This window comes from Cupressus sempervirens, chromosome 3 (genome assembly GCF_028749045.1).
Source record: "Cupressus sempervirens isolate cs-2001-9-10 chromosome 3, ASM2874904v1, whole genome shotgun sequence".
In the NCBI taxonomy this organism is placed as follows: domain Eukaryota; kingdom Viridiplantae; phylum Streptophyta; class Pinopsida; order Cupressales; family Cupressaceae; genus Cupressus; species Cupressus sempervirens.
Window position 1 is genome coordinate 797390649 of NC_143120.1, and position 21268 is coordinate 797411916.

A 21268-nucleotide genomic window follows, 5' to 3' on the forward strand; every position below is an offset into this window, starting at 1 on the left:
ATGACCCCTATCGACATATTTCGTGACAATGTATATCCCTAGGGGCCCTAGGACCCCTAGGGAGGCATGTGGTTGGTTCTAATGCATCGAGAGGGGTCATAGGTTAACCTATGACCCCTATCGATGCATTTCATAACAATGTTTGTCCCTAGGTTGCCTAGGACCCCTAGGGATGCATTTGGTTGGTTCTAATGTGTTAGGAGGGGTCATAGGTTAACCTATGACCCCTCTCAATGCATTTTACAACAACCTATGTCCTTAGGGGCCCTAAGACCCCTAGGGATGCATTTGGTTGGTTATAATACGTCAAGAGGGGTCATAGGTTAACCTATGATCCCTATCAGCATATTTCATGACAATGTATGTCTCTAAAGGCCCTAGGACCCCTAAGGATGCATTTGGTTGGTTATAATGCATCTAGAGGGGCCATAGGTTAACCTATGACCCATCTCGATGCATTTCATGACAATGTATGTCCCTAGGGGCCCTAGGACCCCTAGGGACACATGTGGTTGGTTCTAATTCATTGAGAGGTGTCATAGGTTAACTTATGACCCCTCTCAATGCATTTCATGACAACGTATGTCCATAGGGGCCCTAGGAACCCTAGGGATGCATGTGGTTGGTTCTAATGCATCAAGAGGCATCATAGGTTAGCCTATGACCCCTCTCAATGCAATTCATGACAACCTATGTCCCTAGGGGCCCTAGGACCCCTAGGGATGTATGTGGTTGGTTCCAATGTTGTGAGAGGAGTCATAGGTTAACCTATGACCCCTATTGATGCATTTCATGACAATGTATGTCTCTAGGGGCCCCAGGACCCCTAGGGATGCATTTGGTTGGTTCCAATGCATTAATAGGGGTCATAGGTTAACCTATGACCTTTATCAATGCATTTCATGAAAATGTATGTCCTTAGGGGCCCTAGGACACCTAGGGATGCATTTGGTTGGTTTTAATGCGTCAAGAGGGGTCATAGGTTAACCTATGACCCCTCTCGATGCATTTTATGACAACCTATATCTCTAGGGGTCCTAAGGCCCCGAGGGACGCATTTGGTTGGCTCTAATGCATCAAGAGGGGTCATAAGCTATTGACACATTTCATGACAATTTATGTCCCTAGGGGTTGTAGGACCCCTAGGGATGCATTTGGTTGGTTCTAATGCGTCAAGAATGCATTTCATGACAACTTATGTCTCTAGGGGCCCTAGGACTCCTAGGGACACATGTGGTTGGTTTTAATGTGTCGAGAGGCATCATAGGTTAACCTATGACTCCTATCAACACATTTCATGACAATGTATGTCCCTAGGGACACATTTGGTTGGTTATAATGTGTCAAGAGGGGTCATAGGTTAACCTACGACCCCGCTCAATGCAATTCATGACAACCTACATCCCTAGGGGCCCTAGGACCTGTAGTGATGCATATGGTTGGTTCTAATGCATTGACATGGGTCATAGGTTAACCTATAACCCTTATCGATACATTTCATGACAACCTATGTACCTAGTAGCCCTAGGACCCCTAGAGACGCATGTGGTTGGTTCCAATGCATTAAGAGGTGTGATAGGTAATCCTATGACCCTTCACAATGCATTTAATAACAACTTATGTCCATAGGGGCCCTGGGACCCCTAGGGATGCATGTGGTTGGTTCTAATGCGTCAAGAGGCATCATAGGTTAACCTATGACTCCTCTTGACACAATTCATGATAACTTATGTCCATAGGGGCCCTAGGACCCCTAGGGATGCATGTGGTTTGTTCTAATTCGTCGAGCGAGGTGATAGGTTGACCTATGACCCTTATCAATGCATTTCATGACAACCTATGTCCCTAAGGGCCCCAGGACCCCTAGGGACGCATTTGGTTGGTTCCAATGTATCAAGAGGGGTCATAGGTTATCCTATGACCCCTATCAATGCATTTCATAACAATGTATGTCCCTAGGGGCCCTAGGACCCCTAGGGACACATTTGGTTGGGTCTAATGCATCAAGAACCTATGACCCCTCTTGAAATTTTTCAACTAGGGACCCTAGAGACACATTTGGTTGGTTCCAATGCATCAAGAGTAGTCATAGGTTATCTTATGACCATTATCGATGCATTTCATGACAATGTATGTCCCTAGGGGCCCTAGGACCCCTAGGGACCTATTTGGTTGGTTATAATGGATCGAGAGGGTCATAGGTTAACCTATGACCCCTTTCAACACATTTTATGACAATGTATGTCCCTAGGGGCCCTAAGACCCCTAGGGATGCATTTGGTTGGTTATAATGCGTTGAGAGGGGTCATAGCTTAACCTATGACCCCTCTTGACGCATTTCATGATAACGTATGTCCCTAGGGGCCCTAGGACCCTTAGGGACACATGTGGTTGGTTCTAATGTGTTGAGAGGCATCATAGGTTAACCTATGACCCCTCTTGATGCAATTCATGACAACCTATGTCCCTAGGGGCCCTAAGACCCCTAGTGATGCATGTGGTTGGTTCTAATGTGTTGAGAGGGGTCATAGGTTAACCTATGACCCCAATCAATGTGTTTCATGACAACCTATGTCCTTTGGTGCCCTAGGACCCCTAGGGATGCATGTGGTTGGTTTCAATGCTTCAAGAGTGGTCATAGGCTAACCTATGATCCCTCTCGATGCCTTTAATTACAACATATGTCCTTAGGGCCCCTAGGACCCCTAAGGACACATGTGGTTGGTTCTAATGCTTCGAGAGGGGTCATAGGTCGATGAATTTTGTGACAATGTATATCCCTAGGGGCCCTAGGGCCCCTAGGGATGCATGTGGTTGTTTCCAATGCATTGAGAGTGGTCATAGGTTAAACTATGACCCCTCTCAATGCATTTCATGACAACCTATGTCCCTAAGGGTCCTAGGGCCCCTAGGGATGCATTTGGTTGGTTTCAATGCATCTAGAGGGGTCATATGTTAACCCCTATAAACACATTTCATGACAATGTATGTCCCTAGGGGCTCTAAGACCCCTAGGGATGCATTTGGTTGGTTATAATGCATTGAGAGGGGTCATAGGTTAACCTATGACCCCTCTCAATGCATTTCATGAGAATGCATGTCCCTAGGGGCCCTAGGATCCCTAGGGAGCCATTGGCAATGCATCAAAAGGGGTCATAGGTTGACCTATGATCCCTTTCGATACATTTTATGACAATATTATATTTAATAATAATATAATACTATATATTTTAATATAATAATAATAATATTTATCATATATATATTACTATATTATACTTATAACTATATTATATTTAATAATAATATTCATACATATTACTATATATAATAATAATAATAATAGTTAATAATAATAGTTAATAATAATAATCATAATCATATGTGATAATAATATCAATGTCCACACTTCCCCCAAATAAATTTCCCTCTAAAACCCTCTAAAGTTTCCCTCTCAAATTTCTCTCCAAAATTGCAATTGGAAAATTTCTTTCCTCTCAAATTTTGCTCCCTCCAAAATTGCAATTGGAAAATCTTTCCTCTCAAATTTCCCTCCAAAATTGCAATGGAAAAATCACGCAGTGATTGAATACTGGATTTCATATCGGGTATCTGATTGCATATCGGATACCCAATTTGATTTCAGGTATCCAATTAGGCTCGGTATGTACCAAGCCTATTTGGTCAACCCAAAAAATGTGTTTGAGAAGGGTTTCACTAACACTCAGACTTTGGGTAGCCATCTAACAATGTTATTTTCATCAAAACTGAATGAAATGAAAAGGATTTTTTTATAGCACTCTCGAGATTGCATTGATATAATTGCTATCAAATTCTGAGTTCGATAAGTATTTATTAGTTAATTTTCAATGAAGATGGTTGTAAAGTGATGATTGACATACTGATTGAAAAATAGCTATGACTTTCAAATGGTGTAACATTTTTTAAATCCAAAAGTTGTGTCATATTCTATGCTTCACCTAGTATAAGGAAAAAAAAAATTAATTTGGTAAAGTTTTCCATTAGCTAAGGTGGTCAGACACGGGAGGTTTTTTTTCTAAAAAAGTTTTAGTAGAAAATTCATATTTAATTATTTATTTGGAATAAAAATACCCAAAAATATGAATCACATCCGGGCATGAGTCTACTTTTTATATCTATAATTATATTAAAAAAATATTATCATTTGATTTTGATTAAGGTGGTTAGATATACACCTACTTTTTATTTTCACCTTGAAATTTTCATAGTACTACATTAAAATCAAAACTTTTGACCAATCAATTTTTTTTTCTCTAGATAAGGCCTAGTAGTTTAGAAACTACATTCAATTTCTTACAGATTATTTTCTTACAACTTTTTGATATAAAGTTTAGAACCACTTTAAAATTATGTGTCAATTTGACATAACCCTGATTTGCTAGTTTTTCACTGCCACTTAAGGCCATAGTTTGGTTGACCATGATCGTACACATACCATTTTAGCCATCACCTCTTTAATGACATTAATTTCATATATAACCAAATTATTGAAGGTAGTGGAAGCTTCCTCTTTATCCTTAACCTTACCAACATTGTCAAGGGCTTCCTAGTTAGGAATGGAAGAAATATCTTCCTTTTCCTTCACATTATTTTCTACAAGATCATCTTCAAAATATGATACCTAGTAGCCAACAATGTTGTAAATAGGAGAATCTACCCTCTCCATAATTTTATCTTTAGCAATATTCCTAGCCTACTTTTCATTTCTCTCTTCTTTAGAGGTCTTCCTGTTAGTGGGAGAAATGAAGGGGTTTTCAATTCTCTTGGTGGGAGGAAAATTATCAAATTTTTCCCTTGTTTCCATTCCCTAACCTTCTTCACTTCACAAATCTTTCAAAAACTATCCTTTGAGTGTCCATAGACTCTTCCTCGTCATCCATTTCCTTTTAGAATCATTGCTCTCCACGTCTTTTTTCATGCTGGTAGAGGATTTGTTTTAACTCCATGACGCACTTTCAAATTTCAAATTAGAGCTTATGGCAAGGGTTTTGTCTTTACAATGCTCAACAAAAAGAGGAATGAGGCCTTCATAAAGGATACTAGGAAGCTTTCTTCTTGTGACTGGAAGTCCTCCTTTTCAAGGAATGCATAATGTAATAGGGATATGAAATTCTATCCCTATACTAGAAATGATTCAAGATCACAAAATTAAAACAATGCACCATCTTTTTCTTGCCATCTAGGGTGAAGTAAGCCCTCACACTAAAAATTAGTACAAAATACCATAAGGGTTTGATTTTATTATTAGAAAAGGAACTACCACCTTAACTAGAGCTTTTTTCTCCATTTTATCCTTTGGGAATTTCTTCAGCGTCTCATCCATAGTTTTCATTTCCTTAAACAAAATTGTTCCATCATTCGACAATCCCATGATTTCAGAGATAATCTTATCATTGAGGGAAAGATACCCCATACATTGTAACATTATACTCCTTTTATCCATGAAAAACTCTATTGTTTCTTATGGTTGAAATCCATAAAGATATTCTACATATGGAGTCACTCCACCTTTACTAATTGCTACTAGATCTGTGGATCATCCCTCCATTTATTATCGCTACTAGGCTCTACCTTTTAGTTTCAGCACCCATTATGTTACCAATAGTCTTTTTACCTTCACAGACCAAATGAATCTATAAACTATTGAGGATAAGGATAAGAACAACCAAAATAACCCATAAAGTGTGCCTATAATCACTTTTTTTAGTGCTCTACATATGCCACAATAAATTATAATTATTAATGTATATATTTAAGGTAAACATCATGTTTGAGTAAATTTTTGATGAGGCAATATGACTTGTCTTCATATATATTTCCTTTTACGACATAATCTTTCATTAGATTATCTTGCCATGACATCTTTCCTTAAACCCATACTCCCAAGTTGGCAATGTGATCTACATAGAGAAATAATTACTTTCTCAAATGTATTTTAAATTGATCTAGCATCTTTAATAATCACTACAATTATCCACATGGGTTGGGTTCCTCATTGAGGCAATTGATTATATTTTCTAAGTCACCTTCGACCCAAATATAGTTGCATTTCATAGCTTTGACAAGTTTGATAATGAGGAAGACTCCACTAGCCTCAGTCACATGGCTAGTTTGGGTGCCAAGTGGACAAGCCCCAACATCAATGTAGTTACCATTGGAGTTCGTAACTATTCCACCCTACAAGGTCCTTATTTTTCTCTTGCCAAAGAGAATTTTCCCTTGATCATGATCATTGAGATTATTCTCAATAGTCGAGAGGGATGCAAAATGAATACACATTTCCATAGATATTTCCTCCTCTTTGTTGATTATGCCTCTGATGGTATTGAGATCTGAAATGCTATTGGCAGCCCTATGTCTTAGGGTTGTGGCATGGAAATATTTAGTATTATTATCACCCTCAACCAACCAAGTAGACTGAGATCTTTGTTTCCAAAACATTCTTGCCTATCAATAATGTCATTATATTTGACCAAGAGATCATTTTCTTTATCAAAGAGGTCAAGGGAGTATCCTTCCTCCTGGATCTTGTCTTGACATTACTTTAAGTTTTATTGGATATCCTTTTTCTTCTTTTCAAAAATGTCACGAAAGATGGCCTTATTCCATACTCTGACACACTTCTTCACATTACTAAGTTTCTTAGCCACTCTAAATATGGCAGTGCCTTCAACTTTGACATCCCACCATTCTTTAAAAGATATTCAAAATTGGGATGAGTCATCCACAATTTTTCAAATCTAAAGGGAAAGTTCTTTTTACTAAAAATAGGACCAATAGTAAAAATAATAGGAAAATGTCTGATCTAATCTTAGGGAAAGAAGAGAGGGAGAGAAATAGTACCTTTATACCCATTCATTAGATATAAGATCTATTTCCATCTTAACTTGAATGAGATCCACCCTCGCTCTTATATTAGACCAAGTGAATTTTGTACCTTTGAGTTCCAATTCCATAAGTGCTTGTCTAGAAATTAGATCCAGGAGGTCAAGACGACCATCTTGGTAGCTAGGGAATCTCCTAAATTTATCCCCATCATTTAACATGATACTAAAGTCTCCTATAGTTATCTAGGTTGCATCATTTAATAAGAATTTTACATCCACTATTCTATTCCAAAAAACCTTCCTCATAAATTTGTGTTTTGGAGCATAAATATTAGATAAAACCCAAGAGAAATCATCCTTCAAGTTTTTACATGTTAAACTTATAATATTTCCATCATAATAAATAGGAGTTTTAAAAATAATATTTTGATTCTAAAAAATCATAGTATCTATAGAACCTCCTTTAACACTACCTCCAAACACTCCATAATTTTTATAGAGTTTGATTTTTCTTGCATGGTCTTTGGGCATTTAGGTCTCTTGAAGTGCCACCATATTTTTCTTATGATCTCTTACTATTTTTCTCAAAAAATCCTCCTTATGAGGGTTATTTAAACCCTGAACATTCCAAGAAAGAATCTTCATTTTTTGGGACTAAAATTCTAGATGGTAGATTGTTTACTATCTGCAATGTTCTATACACTTTCCATATCTCTAGTCTACCTCACAATCCTTCTTCCAATAGAGTTCTTTGGGTATCCCACATCCTCTTTATGTGATCCATAGGTGGACCTTCTTGTGGAGATGGAATACTTAATTTCCTTGTCCACCTTCTTCCTATTCCTTTTTTGGGTGTTCTCACATCCTTTAAACACAATGCCTTTGGGTATATCCTTCTTTTTTTTAGAAGATAAAATATCTTCTAGAAAACTCAATTTCACATATTTAGCATCCTCCAAATCAAACCAAAATTTTGAGATCTCTTTCTCCTAAAATAGGATATTGTTGAGCATCCTAGAAGAAAGGACTCCTATCCATAATGGTGAGAGAATCTTCCAACCTTGAGGGATGGACAAGGGGGGTTTGATTATTTTTTCCTTCTTTCTTGTTTGAGTCCTAGACAAAAGATGACTTCTCACCATTCCCTCATTCAAGAAAACATATTTAACTTTCTCTTATTCATTCTCCCTCCAAAGGAGGAAAAATTTTTCCCTCTCCTTAAGAAACATCTTTCTTGTTTAAAATACCTTGGTCTTCTCTTTCCTACTCTATTACCAAGGGATTTTCATCCTCATTCTTATATATCAAGAACTTAGAGGAAATCACCCTATCTGACAATTTCCTCTCCTTGGGCCTTTTCCCCTTAAAATCCCTCCTCAGAACAACCATCTTTATCTTTCTCTTGAGAATCAACATGGGAAATATTGTCATGAGCCTTAGCTTCTTCACTACCATCCTCCTTGTTTAGGGATTTCTCCCCATTCATCATTTTGGAATCCTTGACTTTCCAAACTTTTTTCTCCTCTTGTTTTCTCTGTAAAACACCTTTTTTTTCCTTATTTCTGGTATTTTTTGGGGAAAAGTTTAGCCTAGTGCTCTAATTTCTTACAAATTAAAAAAAAAAGGTGAAAGGAAGGTCTTCATAGACAACTTCCTATTTTGATTTCCCTAGTTTGGACACAATGTTAATCTTCTCTAGCAGATTTGAGAGCCAGTCTACATTCACATAGACCATGATAAATACAAGCATTGATTTGGAAGTAGTCATTGGATCTATGGAAAGAAGCTCCCTAAAAGAGGGGGATAAACCCTTAAAAACATCTCCATGCCAAAACTATAGAGGATGGCTTTGGAAGCACACCCAAATAGGATCTACGTGGAAGAAAGAATTATAAACATCCATAGTTGGTTCCCTTTTTTTAAGAGCCAAAAGTTTCTTCTAAACATCCATAGAGCACCACAAAGAGCATATTCCAAATCTTTCTTGTTGGTGAAACTGAATTAAAGGAAACAATGAGGAATAGAAGCAATATCCACATGCTCCTTTATCCTCCATTTCCCTTTCATCATAGTTTGAACCACTTTGATGTTTGGCCCAAGCCCAAGAAATTTAGCCACAAGCATCAATTCCATTATAGAAATGAGTGCTCTAGAAAACCATTTCTAGGGCACCTAAAGAGCATCTTGAGAGTTTGTCTCACCTGTAACATCAACCTATAGATCCTCAAGCACCATAGGGGGGTCACCTTGATCCTCATTTGCTTCATCGTCTTTCCTTACAACACCTCCCAAATTTTTTGCCCCACCATGATCCTTGCCAATTTGGACATGCCTATCTAATAATATGCATGTATTCACCTACAGGGATGCAACACTAGGACCCTAAATGCCATTTTCATTTTTCTTGCTTGTTGCGTAATTCAAATTCTTCATCCTAGTATTCTCATCAATTGATAATTTTTGTGTTCTTACATTTTTTTACTAATGAGAAATTTTGATGTTTAATAACCACATCATGTAAAAGTAATATACATTGATTCCATTAGAACCTAACCATGTAATGATATTTTTAAAATATGAAGATAATAATATAAGCTATTTGTTCTACTTTCTACATCCCATCAAAAAAATTGAATATCTCATATATGTGAGAAACCCATATAAATATTTTAGTGTCCCAAATAATTATAATCAAATAAAAATAATAGTTTTTTTTCATTTCCTTATATATATATATATATATATATATACACACATACATACATACATACATATATATATATACATACATACATATATATATATATATATACATACATACATATATATATATACATACATACATATATATATATATACATACATACATATATATATATACATACATACATATATATATATACATACATATATATATATACATACATATATATATATATACATACATATATATATATACATACATATATATATATATATACATACATATATATATATACATACATATATATATACATACATATATATATATATACATACATACATATATATATATATACATACATACATATATATATACATACATATATATATACATACCTACATATATATATACATACATATATATATATATATATGTATATATATATGTACATACATACATATATATATATGTATATATATATATACATATATATATATATATATGTATGTATATATATATGTATGTATGTATATATATATATATGTATGTATGTATATATATATGTATGTATATATATATGTATGTATATATATATATATATGTATGTATGTATATATATATATATGTATGTATGTATATATATATATGTATGTATGTATATATATATATATGTATGTATATATATATATATATATATATATATACATACATACATATATATATATATATACATACATATATATATATATACATACATACATATATATATATATACATACATACATATATATATATATACATACATACATATATATATATATATACATACATATATATATACATACATATATATATACATACATACATATATATATATATACATACATACATATATATATACATACATATATATATATATATATATACATATATATATATATATATATATATATATATATATACATACATATATATATATATATATACATATATATATATATATATATATAATTCTCCAATTAGAATCAACATAAAATATAACATCATTATTAAATTGCACAGTCATCTATCATAGACTATTAATTGATTTTAAACATCAAGCAATTAATTAATTATTATATCAAATAATGTCCAAATATCAAATTTATAGAATACTATAAAAGTGGGGTAACATAGTTTTTGTCATGATACAAACTTAAGAACTAATAAGGCATTTTTTGTTTGTGTGCTTTATTTCTCTAGTGTTTCTCTTGTGCCTTCTTTTGTATTATTTGATGTATTTTCTATATATCCTAGAAATTTGTATGCAATAATGAACCCTTCCCTCGAGATCATCTTGGAGGAACACAAGGCTAATATCGTTGGACAAAATCGATCACTTGCACACCATCTGATAGGACCAAAGATTTTTGTGATTAAAGGATATTATTTTAATAAAACAATCAATGAAGTATCTAGAATGTTGGTCTGGTTTCACTATTTTGAATTTATGCAGAGAACTCTTCCTTTGTGGCTTCCTTTCAATAATTTGAGGGTTTCAGAAATCTATGAACAAGAATACAGGGAAAAGTACATAGAAGAGTTGTGGGAGGCTGATAATGATATGTATTTTCTCTTTCAACTGTAGTAAATTTATAATATAATTTTTTTAACTATGATTTTTTAAAACTAATTACAAATGAGGTTATAAGTAAATTAAACTTAATTATAGAAGAAATTTTGTAGTTAAAAGTGTTTGAACCAAAACTAATGAGATAGGTGATCTCCTAGAAAGTTTTGAATCTTCTGTTGGAATTATAGATGGAGTAACTAAGAGGGGGGGTGAATCAGTTACTACAAAAAAAATCCACAGATCCGTTAGATGTCTTTAATACTAATTTACTGCTGATACTCGGTAAACACTGTAAGAATGTTGTAACTCAATATATTAACTAGTTACTAATCATCTAGCATTCATAATTATTACTATGTATGCAAAAATTAAATGAACACAAGAGACATCAGATTTAACATGGAAACCCAATATGGGAAAAACTACCAAGTAACATAGGAAAAACTACCTTTGATTCATCATCTTTGGTAAGTTTCAATCTAGTACACATAGGAGTCCCAATTAGTTTGCAGTCTTCCACACCAAACTTTTTCAGTATCTCCTTGATTTATTTAGATTGAGTGATGTAGATGCCATTCTTACTTTGTTGAATTTGAAGACCAACAAAGAATTTGATTTCACCAAACATTGACATTTCAAATTCCTTGTTGATTTGTTCTAAAAATTCTTTGCAAAGATCATCATTTCCTGTGAACAAAGTATCATTTACAAATATCTCTGCTAAAATAATCTTATTATCTGGTCCTTCCTTTATATACAAACTATTGTTATCATTAGTTCTTTGAAAACCAATTTGAATAAGATAGTTATTCAATCTTTCATACCATGCTCTCGCGGCTTGTTTCAGACCATATAATGCTTTATGTAGTTTACATACCATGTCTTTCTTGTTTTGATCAACAAAACCTTTAGGTTTTTCAATGTAAACCTCTTCATCCAATATGCCATTGAGAAATACTGACTTAACATCCATTTGATAAACTTTGAATCCTTTGTATGCAACATATGTAAGTAAGGTTCTGACACCTTCCAATCTTGCAACATGAGCAAAAGTTTCTCCATAGTCTACACCTCCTTCTTGAGAGTATCCTTTGCATACCAGTCTAGTTTTGTTCCTTGACACCTTACCATCTTCATTTAACTTGTTTCTGAATACCCACTTAGTTCCAATCACATTTTTGTCTTTAGGTCTAGGTACAAGAGTCCATGTTTTGTTTTTTTTTTCTTTATTTGTTCTATTTATTCATTCATGGCTTCAATCCAACTTTCATTTTCTAATGCATCTTTGACATTTCTAGGTTCAAAATCAGCAAGGAAAAAAGTGCCTTTCAACTTACTTCTTGTCATTGTTCCTTTTGATTTATCTCCAATGATCTGATCTAGTGCATGATGCTTCTTGACATACTTGGCTAACATAGGCTCCTTGCCTTTTGAATGACTACCATTTTTATCCTTTTGTGTCTCAACTTCTAGTTGCTCAAGCTAGGTAGATGTTGATTTGGTAGCTTCTATTTGCAACTCAAGTTTTTGCAAGTCGGTAGACATTAACTCAGTTTGAACTTCCTGTGACTCAGTTATTGAAGACTCTGGAGTTGAGGATTCCTAATTAATAGTAATACTTGGCATTGTATCAAGTTCAATGTAAACAAATCTCTTATAGTCTTTAGGTTCCCTTTTTCTTTCTTCTTTAGATGTTTCTGCAAACTCATCAACTTTCACATGTGCACTTTCTATGACTTTGTGAGTAGACAGATTCAAAAATCTATATGCTTTACTTTTGCAAGAATATCCCAAAAATATTCCTTCATCACCCTTTACATCAAATTTACCTTTTCTAGATTCTTTCAAAATGTAACATTTTCTTTCAAATACTTTTAGGTAACTTACATTGGGTTTATAGTAATACCATAACTCATAGGGAGTCTTGAATGAGTCCTTTTTAAGCTATACTTGGTTCAAGGTATGAACTGTAGTGCTAATAGCTTCCTTCCAGTATTTGATAGCAATGCTCTTTTCAATCATTAAGGTTGTTGCACAATCCATGATAGATCTGTTCCTTCTTTTAGCTATTCCATTTTGTTTAGGAGTTCCTGGTGCTGAAACCTATCTTTTGATTCCCCTTTCAATGCAAAATTTATTGAATTCATGTTAAATAAATTCACCACCACAGTCAGACCTTAAACATTTCAATCTTTTGCTTGTTTCCTTTTCCACTCTGGCCAGATACCATTTGAATTTTTCAAATGCTTCTGATTTTTCTCTTAGGTACATGATAGTCATCATTCTTGAATAATCATCAACAAAAAGAATGAAGTATTTTTCACCAGTATAACTTTTAATGCCAATAGGTTCACACAAATCAGTATGCATAATTTCTAGAACTTCTTCAGACTGATAGTTCTTGCTTTTAAAACTAGTTTTTCTCATTTTGCCAATTTGACAATTTTTGCATAGACCAACCTCAGGTTTCTTGATGTTAGGAATGCCTCTTACTTTCTTGAATTTACTTATCTTTACCAAGTTGTCAAAGTTTACATGACATAACCTTCTATGACATAACCAACTTTCTTCAACTTGAGCAATAAAACATGAACATTCACCAAGTTCAAGATAAAACAAGTTACCTTTAGTTTGAGTGCCTAATCCAATCAGTTTTCCTTTCCCATCTAGAAGTCTTGCTTTTCCATGCATAAATTCCACTTTGAATCCATTATTGAGTAGCTGTGCGACACTCAACAAGTTATGCTTTAGTCCTTCTACCCAATATGCATTATCACATGCAAGTTCCTTGGTCAGTGAGATTCTTCCTTTTCCTCTTATACAACAAGGTTCATTGTTACCAAATCTTACACTATCACCATCATGGTCTTTAAAGTGTTCAAACTTAGTTTTATCACTAGTCATGTGATGAGAACAACCACTATCTATAATCCATGTATCATTTTTTCTCACATGAGAAATGAGTGACATTTCTTCGTCACTATCAGATTCATCTTTTACAACTATGTAAACAATTTCATTTTCTTCTTCATCATTAGAATCATTAGAATATTTATCCATTAAACATGTTTTCTTACCTTTGTCCTTGAATGATTTGAAGTCTTTCTTGCCATTACACTTGTGACCCTTTTTTCTCATCCTTGTTTTGCTTATTTGGGCACCTAGCAACAATATGTCCAACTTCTTCACAAGAAAAATAGATTAGAGGAACCTTACCTTTGTATTTTCCTTTTCCTCTTGAATATTTCCTTGCTAACAGAGCTTCAACCACTTCTAGATCACTGTCTAAACTCTTTTTTGATTCTTCATCACTAGCTGATTGAGGATCTTTTAACTTTTTTCCTTTTTCTTTGAGTGAAAGCTTGGCTTCAAATGCTAATTCAATGTTTTATGGCAGCTGAAACATAATTATCATAGTTCTCTAGCTCAAATGCAGTCAATCTTACAACTATGGCCTCTAGATTTATTTTATGACTTGCTTCACATCTTCTTTCTTGAATTGTAGAGACTCTGACTGCATAAATGAGAAGTACAGTTCTAAGAACTTTACTTATAACTATCTCCTCCTTGATATCTCCTCCAAATACTTTGATTGCACTAATACATGCTTTAACTCTTTCAACATATTTTGCAATGTTTTCATCCTCTCTCGTCCTAATTTGATCAAATTGTCCTCTCAAACTTTTTGCTTTGGCTCTTCTCACATTATTATCTCGTCCATAGATTTCTTTTAGCTTGTTCCACATTTCAAAGGTAGTTTTGTAGTCCTTGATGTTATCAAATTCTTCATAACTCAGAGCAGATGCTATATCTATCATCATGTTGTTGTGGGTCTTCTTTTCAATAATTTCATTAACAGATAATGTACCAGTAGGTTCTGCATATTTTTCATCAAGGTACTTCAGTCTTGTATATCCAATAGAAGCTAGATGAAGTCTCATCAACCCTTGCCATGCTAAGAATTTATCCCTAATAAGTCTTGGAATTTCCCTCTTATAAGACATCCTGACCTTTGGCTTAGATCCTTGAAATCTTTTCCTGCAAACACCAAAAGCTTTGATACCAATTGTTGGAATTATAGATAGAGTAACTGAGAGGGGGGGTGAATTAGTTACTACAAAAGAAATCCATAGATCCCTTAGATGTCTTTAATGCTAATTTACTGTTGATACTCGGTAAACACTGTAAGAATGTTGTAACTCGATAGATTAACTAGTTACTAATCATCTAGCATTGATAATTATTATTATGCATGCAAAAATAAAATGAACACAAGAGACACCAGATTCAACGTGGAAACCCAATATGGGAAAAACCACCAAGTAACTAGCTACCAATTTTTCACTCTTTTGAAGTGAGCCCTATTAGGAGCCAACCCTGTTAAAGGTTACAATACACACTATTAGGTGTGACCCTATTAGAGGATTTAATCACCTTGTTAGGAGTGGCCTTGCTAGAGGTCTATAGAATAATTCAACTAAACTATCACCTTGTTAGAGGATTTACAAAATGGCTGTTAAACCAACTCTGTTAAGAAATTTGAAATCACTGCTACAATTGTTAGAAAGTAACAATGAATTGACCTAAACTAAGATGCAACTGATTTTTCCAATTCCATGTCTCTGTTCATCATCATTATATCCTCCTTGATCAATTATAACTTTGTTGTTCCTCAATGATCTCTAATTATTCTTCAAAATTCGCTTCCATAATAATCAGTCTTCATCTCATATCAAGTCCATCACACATAGTTAAAATTTGCAACTTGACTTCTTATTTATACCATTCAGATTATCAAGTTGGCTCATTCACATGATCAATTTGGCTTATTCACATGTTACATTTACCAATAATCCATACATCAATCAGCTATAAATATTACTTTAGACAAATAGATGTTATTTCAAAAATCAATAAAATCCTTCACTGGCTGACCCTGCTCAGTAGATACTGCTTTTAAACATTTCCTGAGTTAACCGTCTTGACTTGGTTAACATTACAAATTTTGCAAAATCCTTTGATTACTGAGTTGACTTGGTAAGAACTAAATTCCTTCACTGTTCATGAGAGCTCGGTAATAACTGTTTCTTCCATATTTCCCTTTGATGATCGAGTGAGCTCAGTAACAACTAAATTCCTTGAAATCTCAGTAAGAACTGTCTACTTTCTAAACTTTTGAGCTTGGTAGACTCTATCCTTTTCCTTGCTGACCAATTGAGCTCGATAGACTCTGTCCTTTCCCTTGCTAACCAACTGAGCTTGGTAGGCTCTGTGTGATGATTGATATGACATTTGTGTGACATCAAAGACAACACACAATTGAACAATTGTATCCAACATCTTCACCCCTCTATGTATAACCTAGATGCAATTAGCATGAAGTGTTCTATTCATTTTCATGAGAGATGGGTTCTTTTCAACCAGTACTCATGAATTATAGATCACTAAATTTGACTCAAAAATTACACTTTTAAATATTGGTAGCAATATCACAATTTGATTTGTGATGGAAAATATGTGCTTCTTATCAATATCCAAATTTTATATATTTACACACTCCTATACAACTAGGGTTGGTCATTTCATAATATAAAACTTCCAAATATTTACAAATTTAATTGGATGTCTTCTTAAGTTAAAAAAATATAGTAATCATAGGTAGCTTATTTTTAGTTATCCTCCTAGAATAATTTTTCCATATTCAATCTCTAGAGAACTTGTAATTATTTGAGTGTCAATTATTAACACTATCCATCCATTTGGGTGGGTTGAGAAATTTACAAATCCTAGATTCAATATTTTGCAAGAAGTTTCTTGATTTTGTGTCCTATAGTTCTCTCATACATACATCACATGCATTGTAGAATATCACAAGGTTGGAGTATATAAATCTCAACATGTGACAAAATTTTGAAGAATTGCTTCTTTATATCAAAAATCCTTGAGAGAGATCTATTTAAATTATATAGATAATTCAAGGAAGCTGCCAATTAACATAGGTTAATTAAAGAGGCTACAAAAGATAATCATCAGGGCTCCATTGTTGACAAGCTTTCTAGCCTCTCTTGGAGATTTTTCATCCTTGAAAAATATTGAAATCACATTTTTCAAAAACCTCGAGCCTTTTCTAACCATTTTTTGGACATTTGTCCTACTTGTAAAATCTATCCATTGATGGTTGTAACTATTTAGGGTTAAAAAGGAAGTGATTTAATAGGATTTAGGATTCCACTTTGTACCCAAAAAAAAATCAAAGATATGTGTATAGGGAAAGAGAGAATCTCCAAATATGATTCCTCTTTGAATCAAAATTAGATTAGCAAGGCCCAAAATAGGAAATAGATGCCAATAGTGAATTAGAATTATGAAAAGAAATGCGATATAAGGAAATGCAATCTTTAGCCCCTATGTGATAATGTTTATGAAAAATTGAACTAATTGATTTTAAAATGTAGATGAACATGTAAAGTGTATATAACAATCAACTCAATTTAGATACAAATTTATCCAAAAAGTATGAGTGGAATTAAAAGATAGAAGACTCACCTTGGAATGCATAGAGGAGTTGTGTCTTTTCTTTGAAAATTGTGGATCGATACATGTAACTAAAAATATGACTTTAGACCCCTTAACATAATTAAAAACCCATAAAAACCTATGAACTAATTTTTTGGCCAAGGAGTAGAATAGGTTGACTTGGTAGTCATTTCTCTAGAATGATTCCCATGATGTCACCATGTTTTTGGGGTGTCGTAAGAATGTTAACCTAGATTCATTGAAAATATTTCAAAGATTTATTTCCATATTTTCAATAAAAATTTTGCTATCATGTTCTCCACACATAAATTTGAGGTTTTTGTTGTTGGGTGGATGAGGGATTGCCTTGTCATGCCCTAGATTGAGGAATCGACCTTAAATAGAGAAATACAAATTTATATAATTGAAACAATATAAATGTAAGCATTATAATTTGTTTTTAAAATCCTTGTCAATAAGAATTTTTCCTTATTAAATGATGTGGACCTTGAATTTAGTATGAAAATGTAGCATATCTCCAAAAGTTGCAATGGATATATGATAACCACATACTGGAGCCATGGATGTAAATGTGCATCAATGAAGATGTTGATGAATGGATCAATATAGATCTCCTACCTTGATGGCCAATAATATGCTACATCTTGAAGAGGAAATGCTCACAAAGAATCCTTCAATGCTCAATGAAAACTCTATTGCTTAAATGCTTGAAATTCCTTGATATGCTTGAATGCCTTGAATTAAAAGTTTAAGTGAGATATCATGAAAGTGTAGGATGAAAAATTAGGCCTCCAAGTCTCCTTATATACTACATTTTGAATGACAAAATTATACAAGCCGACCAGAGAGTGAGAGTTAATAATTTGGAACCTCGAGACTTTTTGAGCCTCGTACATTGGAATTATCAGGGAAGAGGTCAACTTGGGGTGACCTCTTTTGGACTAGGTCAACTTGGGTTGACCTCTTCTAGACTAGGTCAACTTGGGGTTGACCTATTCCTAAAGAAGATAAGATCCATGCCTTAGAAAGCACAAGAGGAATGTAGATGGATTTAGAAGTAGGCAAAAGAAAATAGGAGATATAGGGCATCAAGAACATATCCATCCATGGTCCAAGAATTTACTATGAAAAAAGTGTTAAAAGGTCTTTAAAAATGGGCACATCTATTTTAAAATGGTAGAATAACAAAATCATATCTTTGGCTAGCTCTATTAGAGATTTTTGTTCTTTGAGACAACTTCAAACTCTACATTTTTTCATCCAAGAATCTTTTTGACCTATATTGGAAATCTTCTATGTACCAAACATAAAATTCTACCATACTCTATGTAGAGTCTCAGTCACTCAAAATTTTATTGATAGATGGATGCTTGATCAAATCCCTACCTTTTGTGAAAAAAATTCATCCAATTACACATTGACACAATGTTGTGCAAGGAATTTGCATAAATGACCAAATGAAATAAGAAAATGTATGCCCATAGTTGTGTTCGTTACTCTCTCTAGATCTCGAGGTCATTAATTCCAATGTTGATGTCATCATGTTCTAGTTTGTTACGAAGTGTCTTACTCCACAAATCACATTTGGGTTTAATTATGGAAATAATTTATTATTCCAAAAGAGTAGATGGGCATGGGTAATATGTCTTCACATCATAAAATAAATTTAGAATTTTGAAATAGAAGTGAAAATATTTTTATTATTCCAAAAAATTGGATGGTCCCGAGTAATGTTGGAATTTTGAATTGAAGTGGAAATATTGTATTATTCTAAACAAGTAGATGGTGGAATTATTTAGAATAACCGAGAGGGGGGTGCATTAGTTATATAAGAATCTAAAACATTAGGTACTTGAAGGGAAGTTTAAAAACTTTGGCAGATCCATGGTGAATTTTTTCAAGAAGGAAAGTCCTATATTTGTTGGCACAAACTACAACAACTAGAAGGATAAAATGAAGACTCATCTCTTGTGCATGGGTCTAGGATATTGGCTTGTAACCAAGGCATCTAAGAACATTGCAGAAGAAGAAAATCTTGAAACTTGCACTAAGGAAGAGAGAGGAGTATTTATATGCAACATAAGGCCAAGAGAAGCAATATTGTTAGCTCTACCTGAAGGTGAGTATAGTTAGGTAAAACAACTCAAAACATCTAATGAAATTTGGAAAACTTTAGAGACTAATTATGAGGGTGATACACATGCAAAAAGGGTTTGAATGAAAAATTTGTATTATGCATTCCAAGATGCTAGAATGATGGAAGATGAATCTGTAAGAAGCTATGTTGGCAGAATATCTAAGATTGTTGCAGGAATCACATCTCTTGATAGAAAGAAATCTGATGATGAAGTGATATGGAAGATCTTGAAAAGTTTCACACCACCTTTCAAGATAGTAGCACAAATGATTCAGCTAATGATACCTTATACTACTAATTTCACCAAAGAAACATTGCTTGGTAGACTGGAAGCTATAGAATTTAATCTAAAACAATATGGTGAATTAGCAAAGGTTGAGACAACATTTAGTGCACGGACTATCAAACCTAGTTTACCAAAGAACACAAAAGTGTAGGGAGATATTGCTAGTAGTAGCAAGTCTATTGAGGAAAAGATCTAGGAAGGAGTGGCTCTTCTTGTGGAAGGAGAAAAAGATGGTAAGAATATCTTTAAATGTTGGACATGTAATGAATATGGTCATTATGCACCTAAGTGTCCTTAAAGAGAAAGAAAGTTTAAGGGAAGATTCAAGTCTAGAAGACCTAGAATTTTTTTATATGCTAATGAAGAAGAAGAGGAAGAAGAATCTAATCAAAAATTGAGTGAAGATGACTTAGGATTCATAGCTATAAAGGAGGATGATCTTGATAGAGAAATCAGAGAAGAAAGTGCACTGATCTCACAAGTTGAAAAGAAAGATTGGATCATTGAGTGATTGTTCACATCACATGACTAGTGATATGAGCAAGTTTTTCAAATCAAAAGCCATGATGGAGGAATTTTTAGAGTAGGGAACAATGCAACCTATCACATTATAGGAATTGGATCTATCACACTAGATGGGAAAACATACAGTGATGATGTTTATTTTGTTGATGGACTAAAGCATAACCTGTTGAGTGTTGGACAACTTATGGACAAAGGTTACCAATTGAAGTTTGGTAATGACACATGCATTATCAAAAACAAGGAAGGAAAACTACCTGATACTAGCACAAGAACTAGAGGTAATGTATTTTAGTTAAACTCCACTAAAATAACATGTTTGGTAGCTAAGATTGACAACGATTGGTTATGGCATAGAAGATTTTGTCACATTAACTTTGATAACATTGTGAAAGCTAGTAATACTTTTGTTGTGGGAGATTTACCTAAGATCACTAAACCCACTAACATTATTTGTAAGGAATGTATCTTGGCTAAGCAAAAAAGAGTCTCATTTCCTAGCAAGCAGTTTTGTACTACACAAAAGCTAGAATTGGTTCATACAAATCTGAGTGGTCTTGTAAGAACAAGAGGATTCTATGGAGAAAAGTACTTTATGATT